Source organism: Salvelinus namaycush, chromosome 13, assembly GCF_016432855.1.
Source record: "Salvelinus namaycush isolate Seneca chromosome 13, SaNama_1.0, whole genome shotgun sequence".
Classification (NCBI taxonomy): domain Eukaryota; kingdom Metazoa; phylum Chordata; class Actinopteri; order Salmoniformes; family Salmonidae; genus Salvelinus; species Salvelinus namaycush.
In genome coordinates this window covers 35,438,551-35,453,311 of record NC_052319.1, presented here as the reverse complement: position 1 = coordinate 35,453,311, position 14,761 = coordinate 35,438,551, and positions in this window count along the sequence as shown.

Sequence of the window (14,761 nt, the reverse complement as noted above, 5' to 3'; positions counted from 1 at the left end):
ATGCCAAGATTACTACTAAGTTTAGATAGATTGGTAAATTAGTCTAGCAACCTTAAAATTGTTAGCTGACATGGCTAACTGAGTGACTGTCAGTGATGACATAAGAGAAAAATTGCTGATAAAGAACCAAATTCGAACTTGCATCTTCAGTATTCTAGTATTCTAACTCTCAATAGTAAGTTGAGACCCCGACTTATGTTGCTTATGCCTGAAGCTGGCCCTGGTGATAGGGATGAACCAGGTAATCAACATTTATTGGAGGACAAGTTGCCACAGGCCTACAACCTAAATAGCCCATACTGCCATACCTGCCCAATACCCAGGCCCATGACCCAGCCACATTCAGTCCTTAGTCAGTGCTTAGCTTTTATGTAAAGATAGACAGCTTACTCTTTTATTGAAGAGATATAACACAAAGTGGCTTGGTTATTGACTGTCTGTTGTGGATAGTAGGTTGTGTGCCAGTAATAATCTATTATTAATGAACGCCTACATTTTGGTCCCTGTCCAGTGTCCAGATGTTCCTGAGTCCCAGTGGTGCATTAGTTTAATATAGTAAACTTAAACTGAAACTAAAATGAGAACTAATCATGAAAAAACGAATTAGTAAACTGAAATAAAATGATTAACAAATAAACCCATTTGATAAACGAAAACTATTGTGGAACTATTATCTTTGACTCCAAAACTAAGCTTTTGGGAAGTTTTCAAGCAAATTAATTTGGTGGGAATAAATGTGACCAGTAAATAGCTGTGATTCAAATAGGCCTAGCTTGTACATCACTAACACTAGCTATAACATGCAAACAATTGTCTAGGTAGCTAACTTGATTCTTCTTACATGCACTACTAAAATTACAGTTTTTCTCAATTGCATAAACACAAAACTTGTTCCTGTCGCACAAAAACCCATTCCTTTAAGTCATTCCCAAAAACACACACACGTTTCCCTTTCACCGTAAACACTATTCACCTGTTTCCACACGTTTCAATATTCAAAACTCTTTCTGCAAAACCTTACACAAAAGTGGCCAAATAAATCATTCATTCCACTATATATTCCTTCACCAAACACATGCTCTCAAAATAATTAACTCAAGTCATTACAACCTAAACTCAAAGAGCACACCTTTCTCCAAGTGCAAACACTAAGCCTCAAAATGGTTAACACCCCAATCAGAATTGCAGGATCAATAAATGGAGCCTAGAGTCATGCCCATGTGCTTCGTAACAATGGATCCTAACAATGCCGAAGTTGCAAGACAACAGAGAGAAAGAGGACAACAACAACAACAACAACAAAGACAAGTAATCTCAGATGAAATCCGTGCCACCCTAGTTCATCATGTGCTCATATATGGGAGGACTATGAGAGAACCTGGACTGCTAGCACAACCCAACCTAAGCCGTTACACAGTTGCATCCATTGTCCATACTTTCAGAAGGGAAAACAGGTTATTTGTCTTGTTGTTACTGTGATCCATGTAATGTTGTAGTGCATATAGACTGAATCTCAGTGTAGTTTTTAACTACAGTAATGGCTGACCATAGGTCAGTAATGGTCAAATAAAATGTTTGCAGAACTGAGAGGTATTGGAGGTAGGTGGAGACTTCTCACAGCTGAGCAGGAGACAGCGCTGGAGAATATGGTGATTGCCAATAATGCCATCCGTTTGAGGGAAATTCAAACCCAAATAGTTGAAGACCTGGTAGTCTTCCAAGGAATTGACAGCATCAGCATTTCCACCATTGACCGGATCGTTCATAAGAACCACATAAGGACAAAGCAGCTGTACTGTGTGCCTTTTGAAAGGAATTCAGAGTTAAGGAGCAACGATTCCAGTATGTGCAGGTAATTGCTATACTGTACAGAATTTACAGTATGTAGAGTATGGTCCATCTCTCCAGCATATCAATACAGTACTGTATAGTAATGTGTTACAGTAACTACAGTAACTGCAATACACAATCTTTCATTCCAGTACAGTAGTACACTACAGTACTGTATTTGTAGTACAGTAAAAAAAAAGAAAAAAGTTTTTACTTCTGTAGAGAATCTTTGAACTGGATGCCATGGCTGACCCACAGGAGTACATCTTCATCGACGAGGCAGGGTTCAACCTAACAAAAGGGGGCACAACATCATTGGTCACCGTGCCATCATACAAGTTCCTGGCCAGAGGAGAGGCAAAGTCACCCTATGTGCAGCCATCAGCAATCGTGGCGTCCCCCACCGCCATGTCAAAGTGAGTCCATACAACACGGCACAACTCCTTCAATTTCTAGATCAGCTGCGCAATAACATTCTTCAACAGGATGGGGAGCCAGGGCAACCAGAGCAAGCCCAATATGCTGTCATTTGGGATAACGTGAGTTCCCATCGTCTCCTCTGGTTCGCACCTAGTTCAATGACCACCCCAGGTTCACCATTCTTTTTTTGCCAGCATATTCCCCATTTCTGAATCCGATTGAGGAATTTTTCTCAGCATGGCGGTGGAGAGTGTGTGACAGCAACCCCTACGCACAGCAAAACCTCCTGGAGGCAATGGTGGACGCCTGTGGTGATGTGTCTGTGGAGTCTATCCAGGGTTTTCTAAAGCATTTTTCCCACACTGTCTGGCAAAAGCAAACATAATGTGTGACGTTGATGAGATACGGTGAGTTGTTCCAGGAATTGTGTCTAAGCAATTGAGAAAAGTTGTAAAAAGCCTTGAATTAATGTGAACATGGACGACCTTAGAGATCCTTTCTATGTCTCTATTTTGGTTTGGTCAGGGCGTGAGTTGGGGTGGGCATTCTATGTCTGGTGTTCTATGTTTTCTTTTTCTGTGTGTTTGGCCGGGTGTGGTTCTCAATCAGAGGCAGCTGTCTATCGTTGTCTCTGATTGAGAACCATACTTAGGTAGCCTTTTTCCACCTGTGTGTTGTGGGTAGTTGTTTTCTGTTTTGTGTCTGCACCAGACAGGACTGTTTCGTTTCGTTCTCTCTCTTTGTTGTTTTTGTTGTTTCAGTGTTCAGGTTATTTATTAAATTATAATGAACACTTACCCCGCTGCGTTTTGGTCCCCTTCTTTCCAGGACGATCGTTACAGATAGAGAGTTTCCTTCCACCATATTGGTTTGCAATATAAATAAAAACTAATTTAAAAATACACAACTATAATAACCTTGACAAACACACTCCACACACACATACACATCATGTGTTTATAATGGCTCAGACACACAGACACACACACACACACAGACTTGGCAAAGAGGTAAGAACTTGACTTGCTTTGGCGTGTGATGCAACTAACTGAGTATTCATTAGTAACTCGTAGTAACAAACAGTGTTTTCACCAGTGATTAATGTGCTCAGGGATTCAGAACTGTGTGGACGCACGGAGGGTCTGTGTGTGTCTTTGTATGTGCGTCTAGGCCTACAGTTGAGAAATCTGAATGCATACAGATGTTTTCTACGGGGACATACATTTTTGCTGTGTAGAGGAGCAGTCCAAAATTGTCTCGTTATTGAATATCATGTCACCTCTCTATCTCCTTAGTGCATACATTTGTGGATTTCCAGTAACGTGTGTTACTAGTGTTGTTATCAGTAGAAGCCCTCCTGTGCAGGCCTTTCTAGGTATTGTATTTAGCTGATATCCTCCTCTCCAACCAGCTAACTTCTCACATTGACCAAATGCATTGTCTAAAAGTAATACATGTTTTAATGATTTAAATAGTAGTAATATTGTTTCTGAAGAACAGTCTGGCCTCAGTTCATCTGGAGTAAGTATCCTTTAAACACTAATACAGAGTCATATATTATTCCAACACCTAAATGTAAAGTTAGGATTACAGTAATCTGATCCTAGATCTGTGGCTAAGGCGTAAGGGCAGCTTCTACTAGCAGCATGTGCTCTGTGCTGTGAAACTGATGCTCTCTGGTGGACAACCCGGGTGTTGTTGTGATCAGCTGCTTCTCTCCAACAACTTTCCCGACAGTTACTGTTGCTATGATTAACAGGGGCGTGTGAGCAGTCCCGGGAAAAGTGGAGACAGATCGGGCAAGCAAGGTGCTGAAACGAAAGCTAGCAATATGATAATATGATAATATGTAGCTAGCTAGATGACTAGCTATCTTAGATAGCTGGCTATGGTGAGAGGCAAACCATTTTACTGTATAAATTAGTTTGATTAGGTTCTATTTATTTTACTTTTACATTTAGAACAAAGACTTAGTGGCTTCTGTAGCCACTATCTGAAAAGCCTGTCAATATAATTAGCTACAACATTTTCATTTGATTCTGTTTCCAAGTCTGCCAGTGTGTCTTTGTCTGCCTGTCCACCTAGGATTTCCAGTACCAGGCTGGAGATTGGTGGTGGCCACTGGAGGGCAAGCAACGTTACTGAGCACACCTAGAAGCTCATCGGCATGAAGTTCATCTATACCAGCTGATACAAGTAGCCTAGCTAGCACAGAATGTTCCTGTAAAGTTCCTTAAAGGTTCTTAGAAAATAACTTTCACAGAACGTTTTGGCAACGTTGTGTGGAAGTAATTTTTTGAAGAATCAAAGGGGAACCTTTAAGGAGCGTTGCTCTTTTGTCAAGGTAGAAACACATTTTTCTGAGAATGTTCAAATAACCTCATAAAATAACGTTATTTTTTGGTGAATTCAACCTTTTCTGAAATGTTCCCCTGTGGTTGCCGCTCGGTTGTTGAAAGGAAAAAAGTTCCGGGAACGTTACATAGCTAAGGACCATATTGGATCAAAAGGCTGAAAGAGAAGATAAAGTGTGTGTGGAGGTGAGTACACATCATTTTGTAAATAGCTAAGTTGTTTTATTACCCCAAAAAATATTTGGTGGGAACTCTCCTTTACAATTTTATTACAAGACAAAGGGTCATGTGAAACCTTGAGCTGTTGTCAAGATGGCGTTGGAAGGGTTGCACAGGGAGAAATGTTTGGAGAACGGGAGCGATTGGAGAAGATGGTGGAAAAGGAAATAAGGAAGAAAGTGGAGCATATAATGCATAAACATGGAGTGGGGAACTACACAGGCCTTCTGAAAGATCTGGTGAAAGAGAAGATGATGGACAAGAAAAAAAGGAGCAGTGGAAATTTTGTTACGTTACAGCCTTATTCTAAAATGTATTAAATAGTTTTTTCCCCCTCATCAATCTACCCACAATACCCCATAATGACAAAGCAAAAACAGTTATGTTGAAATTTGTTAAAAAATTTCAAAAAAAATTGTTACAAATATTATTTTATGTGGGAAGGGCATGACGTCTCATGATGATGGCTGCTGGGGAAAAAGGCCATGTGAGGATCCATGTCTGATTCAGCACACAGAGTCTATACCACACAAGCACTCGTGATCTTAATAGTACTCACTTGCCCACTACCCTGCCAGGCACTCACTTTCTGCCACCACTGTAGGAACAGAAAATTACATTAATATTCAATAGGAGCACTGAGACAAGCAGCCTGCTGACTGGAGGGAATTGGAGTCCACCGATTTCCATCGACTTGTCTGGCCAAGAACCAGTCTGCTAACATTGCTAGCTAGTTGCTACCCCCCTTTCCTTCCCTATGCACATTAAAAGGGAACACTAGACCTAGTAGGAAACATCTCAAGGATGATCAATGGAAACAGGATGCACCTGAGCTAAATTTCGAGTCTCATAACAAAGGGTCTGAATACATAAAATTCTAAAAACCTGTTTTTGTTTTGTCATTATGGGGTATTGTGTGTAGATTGAGGAAAACAATTATTTAATCCATTTTAGAATAAGGCTGTAATGTAACAAAATATGTAAAAATCAAGGGGTCTGAATACTTTCCGAATGTACTGTATATACAGGGAACATTTGTAAAACACACCTATGTCTCAGTGTGTCTTCCCTGTTCAAATATACAGTAGGTATAGTTAGAAGTTAGAAGTAGTTTTCATTCCCACCTTGGCCACTTTAGATCCACTATTTTACAGTTATGCTCAGTCACTATATTTGCTACTACTTTATCATTCATTTACTTTTTATATTATGTGTATCCAAATATATGCTTTTATCTCCCTTCCAGAAACCACACACCTTCCTACCTACCACAACCATCATACACACTTAAAATTCCAACTGCTAAGCCTTCAGTCCAACCCCTCCATTCAAACACCTCGTGCCAGTGTGCTCCTGTTTTATCTGTGTAATAAATATCCAATCCTGCAACCCTTTCCTTTTGATTCCATTACATTCTCACCGATGCGCCATGGTGGCAGTGCTACCCTGAACCCTGGCAGTGCTACCCTGAATTAAATATAACTCTACGGAAGTTGTTGCTATACTGCTAAAACTGTCCAGTCATAATTACCAGTGCTAATTTGTTTGCATCCACTAGTCATAGGTGAATAATGTATTTTGTAAAAAATAATTACAATACAGTAATACACTTGCTCTTCAGTAAAGTTCTAGCAATCTTATGCTGGAAACCATACTGAAAGAAACCTAGTTGCACGTTCCTTATGTAAATTATAACCCGTTTCTTGAACACCAGTGATTGTTTTTAGGACAAGAATGATTGTGTAAGCTTTAGACAATGTCTCTATCACAGGTCCCTGGGTTACAATATCACCTGTGATGGTTACATGTTCAGAGTAATTGGTATGGCATGAGCATGACAAGCCAATGAACTAATGATATCAATGTTATTTACTTTATACCTTACACAACTTTTTCCTGTTGATGGTGGGAAGGAAAACCGCAATACTCATTGAATGTAGGATTTTCAACCTTGTGAAGTAAGGTGCATCTTTAAAAGTATTGAGTCAAGCAAATATGGTGTACACAGTGGAACAGCACTGGAGGGGCACAGCAAGCAGGTGGGTTTCATCCATCTGTGGAGATCACTGGGTGGAGATACTCTGATTGGCGCAAACTGTCTGGAAGAGATGATGACCAGTTGTAAGCAAGCAGACTTTAGTGAACTAGTTATATACTCAAGTCCTCTTAAAATTTGACCAAGACACATCACTTGTTGATCATGCTAAATGATACAGTAAAATGGGTTGCTAGCCAGTTAGCAGAACAAACTGTTGCCTCTCACCATAGCAAAAGCTAGCTAGATATTAGCCATCATATTGTTAGCTTTTGTTTCATCACCCTGCTTGCCCGATCTGTCTCTCCTTTTCCCGAGAACAGGCTCTATGCATTATACCGCCTCCAACATTCTAATTTACTTCCTACCGGGTTGATGACTTCCGGCGCGATTTCCGCTATTGTTTTTATCATTAGCTTACTAACTAGCTAACTGTTGTCGATGCATTTCTGACTGAAATAGTTTGCAATGACTAAGTTTAAATTACAGCCCCGCGAAGGAGGTGCTAATGAACATTGTTCAGTGCCTCTGTGTTCAGTTCCTTCCAAATGTAATGGTATTGTGAGCTTCCATAGTTTCCTGGTTGATGTAGTGCTCAGAAAAAGGTGGTTGTTGGCAGTACGTCGTGACAACTTTACTGTCACCAAACACACAAAGGTGCGTAGTACACATTTCGTCGAGAATGACTTTGTTGAGGGAAAAATTGGGGGGGGGCGACAATACCTAAAAAGAGGTGTTGTTCCTACTGTCTTGGCGTGGAACTGGCACATTCAAAAGAGACCTGGTGTTTGGGAAAGAAGACCGAAACCTCCTGCTCCGACTGGAGGAGGATGAAGAACAAGGTGCGCTGCCTAAGGACTGTGCCGTCTCTGATCCGGTCCAGACACATGCTTACTGTGCAGTCCCTGAACCCGCAGCCCTGGACATGGCCCTAATGGCAAACCATGAGCACGTAAGAGAAATTGAGGAGCTTCGAGCCAAGCTGGAGAAACTGACCACCCAACGCGGCTTTGGTCCACAGCGATTTGCTGGTTCTGACGAGGATATACGTTTTTACACAAGGTACTGTAATGATTTATTATTATTCAGCATTACTATTGTTTATTATTTACTATTAATTATTATTATCCCAAAGTCCATCTTACCTTTATTAAGAACGTGTTCATTGTTATTTAAAACTAGGCTAGCATATCTTAGCATAAGTAGGCACATTGAATGTATATTGTCTTTACATTAGTTTTCAGTTAACCTACAAAAATGCTCCCAGCTCGTTGCTGCAAATAAGATTTGGTTCTTAGTCCACTTCCCAGGTTAAATAACGGAACATTTAAAACAAATTCACTACTGTGATGATAGCTGCTGTGAATTACAGTACGAATTGCAGTAACAAGAAAAACAGGCTACAATAGCAGCTAGGTCATGTCTAGTGCTACTTGATGCTTAGAGAAGAGGCAATAATAGTAATTAGCTTTTTTGGTATTCAAATACTCTGGGTCCGTCTTTAGATTTGCAAGCTACACCCACCTGATAAGCTACACCCACCTGGCCTTCTGGCACTTGATTGAGCAGGCAGCAGAGTCACAAGCACCAATCCATTTGAAACAAGTGTTACTCAAAGAAAACCGGTAAAGGACTATAACTTCATAAAATACTTAAGAGAATATTATTTGATCTAACTGTAATTGTTAAACATGATTTACTTTTTGTTATGGACCAAATGTAAGGACTATACTGTACTAAAACTGTTTTCTTTACGTTCAGACACTGCCATCAATCGACGAGTTCTTCTTGTTTATGACTCATTTGTTGCTGGGTCTAAAGCAGAAGGATTTGGCCCATTGGTTCAGCATACACCAATCAACTGTGAGCTGGAATATCATCTCTTGGGCCAACTTCCTCTACTGTCTGCTTGGATCAGCACGGATATGGACCCCAAGGAAACCATCAAAGCCCACCTGCCACCTGAGTTTAAGGACTATCCAGACACCCAGGTAGTGATCGACTGCACTGAACTCCGCTGCCAGACACCATCTTCACTACTACTGCAGAGTGAGGTGTTTTCTTCCTACAAGTCACACTGTACCTTTAAGGGCATGTTGGGAATGTCACCACATGGAGCTGTCACGTTTGTGTCATCGTTGTATGCTGGATCTGTGAGTGACAAGGAGATCTTCAAGCAGTCTGGAATTATTTCCTTACTCACCCCTGACATGGCCATTATGGTGGATAAGGGCTTTCTCGTAGATGACATTGTTCTGTACAAGGTCTACCGGCCAGCCTTTCTGTCAAGACGCACACAGATGCCAGCGCATGAGGTTAGGGAGACCCAATCCATTGCCAGGCTGAGAGTGCATGTTGAAAGAATGATCCGCAGAGTAAAGGAACTCAAGCTGTTTGACGCAGTCATCCCCCTGACCATCTCAGGCAGCATCAACCAATTATTTGCAGTGGCGTGCCTGTTGGTCAACTATCAAAACGGACCTTTGGTCAGAGCATGGGCCAAGCCAGTGTAAATGAACATGTGTTTATTTGCTAGCAGCAAAATAATAATTTGTGTTGTAGTTTGTGTTGTAGTGAATATCAGTTTGTGTGGAGCTTGTATTGGCTTTAACTAGGCAATGAGTTTAGGGGTGGGGGCAAGAAATTAAGTAAACACAGAATAGCCAGAATGCAAGATTGAATACAATGTAGGATGTGTAATTGATTAACTGAACTGTTGAACATTTGCCGAAATACATTTTTTCTACTGTAGTTTTCTTCACAAGAACATCAATACTTATTTTTCATGAAACCACTAAACTTGGCACCCATGCAGGGGATCCATTCAGGTGCGAGATAGACACTTCTGCAAGTAGTGGTAAAAATAAAAGTGGTCAACCTTGTCTCATAGTTTTTGAAACCTGTAGATCTTTATATATCCTTTCAACTAGGATGTCCTTCTGTGCACAGACGACAAAGTCACAGCAGCTACAACCTGTGAGATTTGACCTTGCACCTATCAGAAGTAAGCATGAGATCTCTTCAACTTCAGCTCTCCATTCTGTATCTTCAGGTAAGGGCAGTCAACATAACTTGGTACATTTGGGCACTTGACCTCTAAGAGTCCAAAGTGTGGTCTCACACTGGGATCAAATGTGATGCCATCTGGAAAGGATCCTAACCACGGGGCATCTGGGTGCACTACGAAGCCACACGGAAAGAAGTTCACATTCTTCAGTGTGCAGTACACCTGTACAGCCACTGGCTCCATGGGTAGCCCCCTCTTCATCTCCATGGTCTGTATACCAGATCCCTGTACAGCCACTGGCTCCATGGCTAGCTCCCTCTTCATCGCCATGGTCTGCATACCAGATCCCTTGAACATCCGCTCAGCTAGACGGTCAGCTGAGGTCTCTCCCCGGACAAGGCAAACCTCTCGGAAACGAGAGGATGTTATTCTCATTTTCCTGAGCTGATGCCATTCCGGGCTGCTGCTCTGCTCCCTTGTACCAACCTGAACTTTGTGTGACATCTCGTAGGTTGTCTCTAATGCCTTGATGTGGAACTGCTGCTGATGGCTAAGGACGTAAGCACACTGGGAAGACTGAAGCCTGTAGCCATCTAATGGTGGAGAAGGGGCATCGGCAATCTTCACAATTTCACGGGTCTTTGGCTGTGGAAGTTGATAGGAGAGCACACTGCCAGCTTGCACTGGCCCAAAGGCAGACTCAACCAGGGGCACGTCAGCTGACATTACCATTGTTGTCACAAAGTGGAGAAAAGTTGGCATGCATTTCTGAGATGCGGAGAAGGTCCATGTCAGGTGGTAGAGCAGGAGTATTTAGTTGAGAGTAGTGCGCTGTCTGGTAAAGAAGGGCCACCAGATGATTTCACATGACACTTCCTGCAACACAGGAGCAGTGGCGTTGGACCACTATCACCGGTACAGAGTGCTTTAACACCATCTGTGAAGATTAGTGTTATGAAAGATTGAAGTGAGAAACAAGAATGATGCGGCCCATAAATAACAATAAACATAGTGTCTAGTCTTCTTATCTAGGGGCTCATTTAACAATACAGGAATACATTGTGTCTCCGTTTTTTTTTTATATATCACCTTTACGTATTTAACCAGGTAGGTCAGTTGCGACCTGGCCAAGATAAAGCAAAGCGGTAACACAGAGTTACACATGGGATAAACAAACGTACAGTCAATAACAATAAAAAAAACTGTATACAGTGTGTGCAAATTAAGTAAGGAGGTAGGGCAATAAATAGGCCAATAGTGGTGAAGTAATTACAATTTAGCAATTTACACTGGAGTGATGTATGTGCAGATGAGGATGTGCAAGTAGAAATACTGGGGTGCAAAAGAGCAGAAAAACAAAAACAAATAGCCCATTGGATGGATGGGCTATTTACAGATGGGCTGTGTACAGCTGCAGCGATCGGTAAGCTGCACTGACAGCTGGTGCTTAAAGTTAGTAAGGGAGATATGGGTCTCCAACTTCAGTGATATTTTTCAATTTTTTCCAGTCATTGGCAGCAGAGAACTGGAAGAAAAGGCGGCCAAAGCAGGTGTTGGCTTTGGAGATGACCAGTGAAATATACCTGCTGGAGCGCGTGCTATGGGTGGGTGTTGCTATGGTGACCATTGAGCTGAGATAAGGCAGAGCTTTACCTAGCAAAGACTTATAGATGACCTGGAGCCAGTGGGTTTGGCGACAAAAATGTAGCGAGGACCAGCCAACGAGAGCATACAGGTCCCAGTGGTGGATAGTATATGGGGCTTTGGTGACAAAACGGATGGCACTGTGATAGACTGCATCCAATTTGCTGAGTAGAGTGTTGGAGGCTAATTTGTAAATGACATCGCCGAAGTCAAGGATCGGTAGGATAGTCAGTTTTACGAGAGTATGTTTGGGAGCATGAGTGAAGGAGGCTTTGTTGCGAAGTAGGAAGCCGATTCTAGATTTAATTTTGGATTAGAGATGCTTAATGTGAGTCTGGAAGGAGAGTTTACAGTCTAACCAGACACCTAGGTATTTGTAGCTGTCCACATATTCTAAGTCAGAACCGTCCAGAGTAGTGATGCTAGCCGGGCGGGCGGGTGCAGGCAGCGATCAGTTGAAGAGCATGCATTTAGTTTTACTAGCATTTAAGAGCAGTTGCAGGCCACGGAAGGAGTGTTGTATGGCATTGAACCTCGTTTGGAGGTTTGTTAACACAGTGTCCAAAGAAGGGCCAGATGTATACAGAATGGTGTCGTCTGCGTAGAGGACGATCAAAGAATCACCCGCAGCAAGAACGACATCATTGATATATGCAGAGAAAAGAGTCGGCCCAAGAAATTAACCCTGTGGCACCCACATAGAGACTGCCAGAGGTCCGGATAACAGGCCCTCCGATTTGACACACTGAACTCTATCTGAGAAGTAGTTAGTGAACCAGGCGAGGCAGTCATTAGAGAAACCAAGGCTGTTGAGTCTGCCGATAAGAATACGATGAGTCGAAAGCCTTGGCCAGGTCGATGAAGACGGCTGCACAGTACTGTCTTTTATCGATGGCGGTTATGATCCAGAGATCCAGAATTTGCAGCTCTTTAAGAACATCATCTGTCTGGATTTGGGTGAAGGAGAAGCGGCGGGGGGGGGGGGGGGGGGGGGGGGGGGTTGGGCCAGTTGCTGCGAGGGGTGCAGAGCTGTTGGCCGGGGTTGGGGTACCAAACACTGCATCAACATATCTTTACCAAATATCCTGTTAAAATAAGCGGACAATTCTAAATTGGGATTGGGACCCATCATTATCTATCTATCTATCTATCTATTGATAAGATTAAACATGGACTCTGTCTCCAACACATTTTGACCATGATGACAGTGTCTCACAGGAGATGTTTAACAAGGTCCCTAGTAGCTATCTATAACCTTCCCTACTCTCATGCTGTGTGGCTTTTCACTCTTCCTCATGGACCTGTGACAGGCAGCCCTCACGGCGATCTCCCCTGTCAATGTATCTTTGATAGATACTGTGTAGAAGACATGAATAACAATTATTTTTAGCTAGCAAATATAGCTAGCAAGCATAACTTAACCAAGCTAAGATTCTGTCAACGTTACATCATTTTACGAAGTAACTAGCTAGCTACAGTTACCAGTTAAATTAGCTAGCTAATTTGATTGTAGCTAGCTAACGTTATATCGGTCACTGACTTGATACTCACCTTCATAGTTGTCTATGTAGCTTCCTATATACATCTTGAACCCATTCTCATTCTTGCTAGCTGGAGTCTCGGAGGCTGATTTAACAATTCGATGTACATCATTAATATTAATTTGAGGCAAGTGTTGAAGACACCTAGTACAAACTGTGCCATAGTGGTAGTAACATTATATCGCCGATAACAACTAGACTGACTTCCGTTCTATAGTATGCGCCACCGGAAATTGCCACACCGGTAAGAAGTGTGTTTAGAACGTTCGATCATGGAATGTGCATAAGGGCTATTACTTGCACAAGCCTTTGCACAAGTGTTACTACAAATATCTGTACTACTCCCCTCACAGACCATAGGGGCATTTACATTGATATCAAAATATTTACCCCTGATACTAAACTTGGCAGAGCATCTTACTGGAAGCTAAATAGCTCATTATTAAATAATGATATAGTTAAATTTGAGGTTAAAGATCTGCTCTCACACTTTTGGGAAAGGGCTTGTGAAGAAAAATCTTATTGCAAGAACTGGGAGCTTTTTAAATTTGAGGTGTCCAAATACCTTAGAAAATATGGTAGTAATCTTGCTAAGACCAGAAGAGCTGAGGAGGAAAAGGTGATCATTAAGATAACTTCCCTTTCTCAGAGGTCCCCAGCCGGCCTCTCGGGGGAGGAGAAGATGGAACTAATTGAGTTACAAAATAAACTGGATAATATGTATAGATTAAAAGCAGAAGGAGCCTTTATTAGATCTAGGAAAAAATGGATTGAGGAGGGAGAACAGAATTCATCCTATTTCTTTAGACTTGAGAAATTTCACTCTAAAAATAACACTATCCATAAATTAAACATTGATGGTGTTATTACAGATGACCAAAAACTAATCGCTAAATACTGTAGCAATTTTTACAGAAAATTGTATAGCTCTACGTACTGTCAGGAATCCACAGATATGTTTTTTAACTAATGTTCACTCTATCAGTGATATATAATCTAAACAGTGTGATGAACCCATCAAAGTTGAAGAGATTATAGAGTCTATCAAACATCTAAAGAACAATAAATCACCAGGTGTTGATGGAATTACATCAGAATTTTACAAATTATTTTCTGAACAAATAGCTCCCTTCCTATTTGAAGTCTTTTTAGAGAGTATTAAAAACAATGTTCTCCCTCCTACAATGAGTCAGGGGTTAATAACACTGATACCTAAGCCTAAAAAAGAAGTGCTGCTCATCGATAACTGGCGTCCAATTTGTCTTCTTAATAATGACTATAAGATATTAACCTTACTACTTGCAAAAAGAATTAAAGAAGTCCTGGATGCAATCATTGATGAAACACAGTCTGGCTTCATGAGGAACAGACATATTTCTAACAATGTCAGACTAGTATTAGACATACTTGACTACTCAGACCTAATAACTGAGGATAGCTTCATATTATTTTTAGATTTTTATAAAGCATTTGACACAGTAGACCATCAGTTTCTCTTCCACTCCCTTGAGAGACTTGGCTTTGGGGATTTTTTCTGTAAGGCTATTAAGACTCTCTATGCAAATGGTAACAGCTCTATCAAATTGAAATATGTCACCTCACCTAGATTTGAGTTAAAGAGAGGAATTAGGCAAGGTTGTCCTATCTCCCCGTATCTGTTTTTATTAATCACCCAACTTCTTGCAAATTCTTTAAAAAATAGTCCCGTACA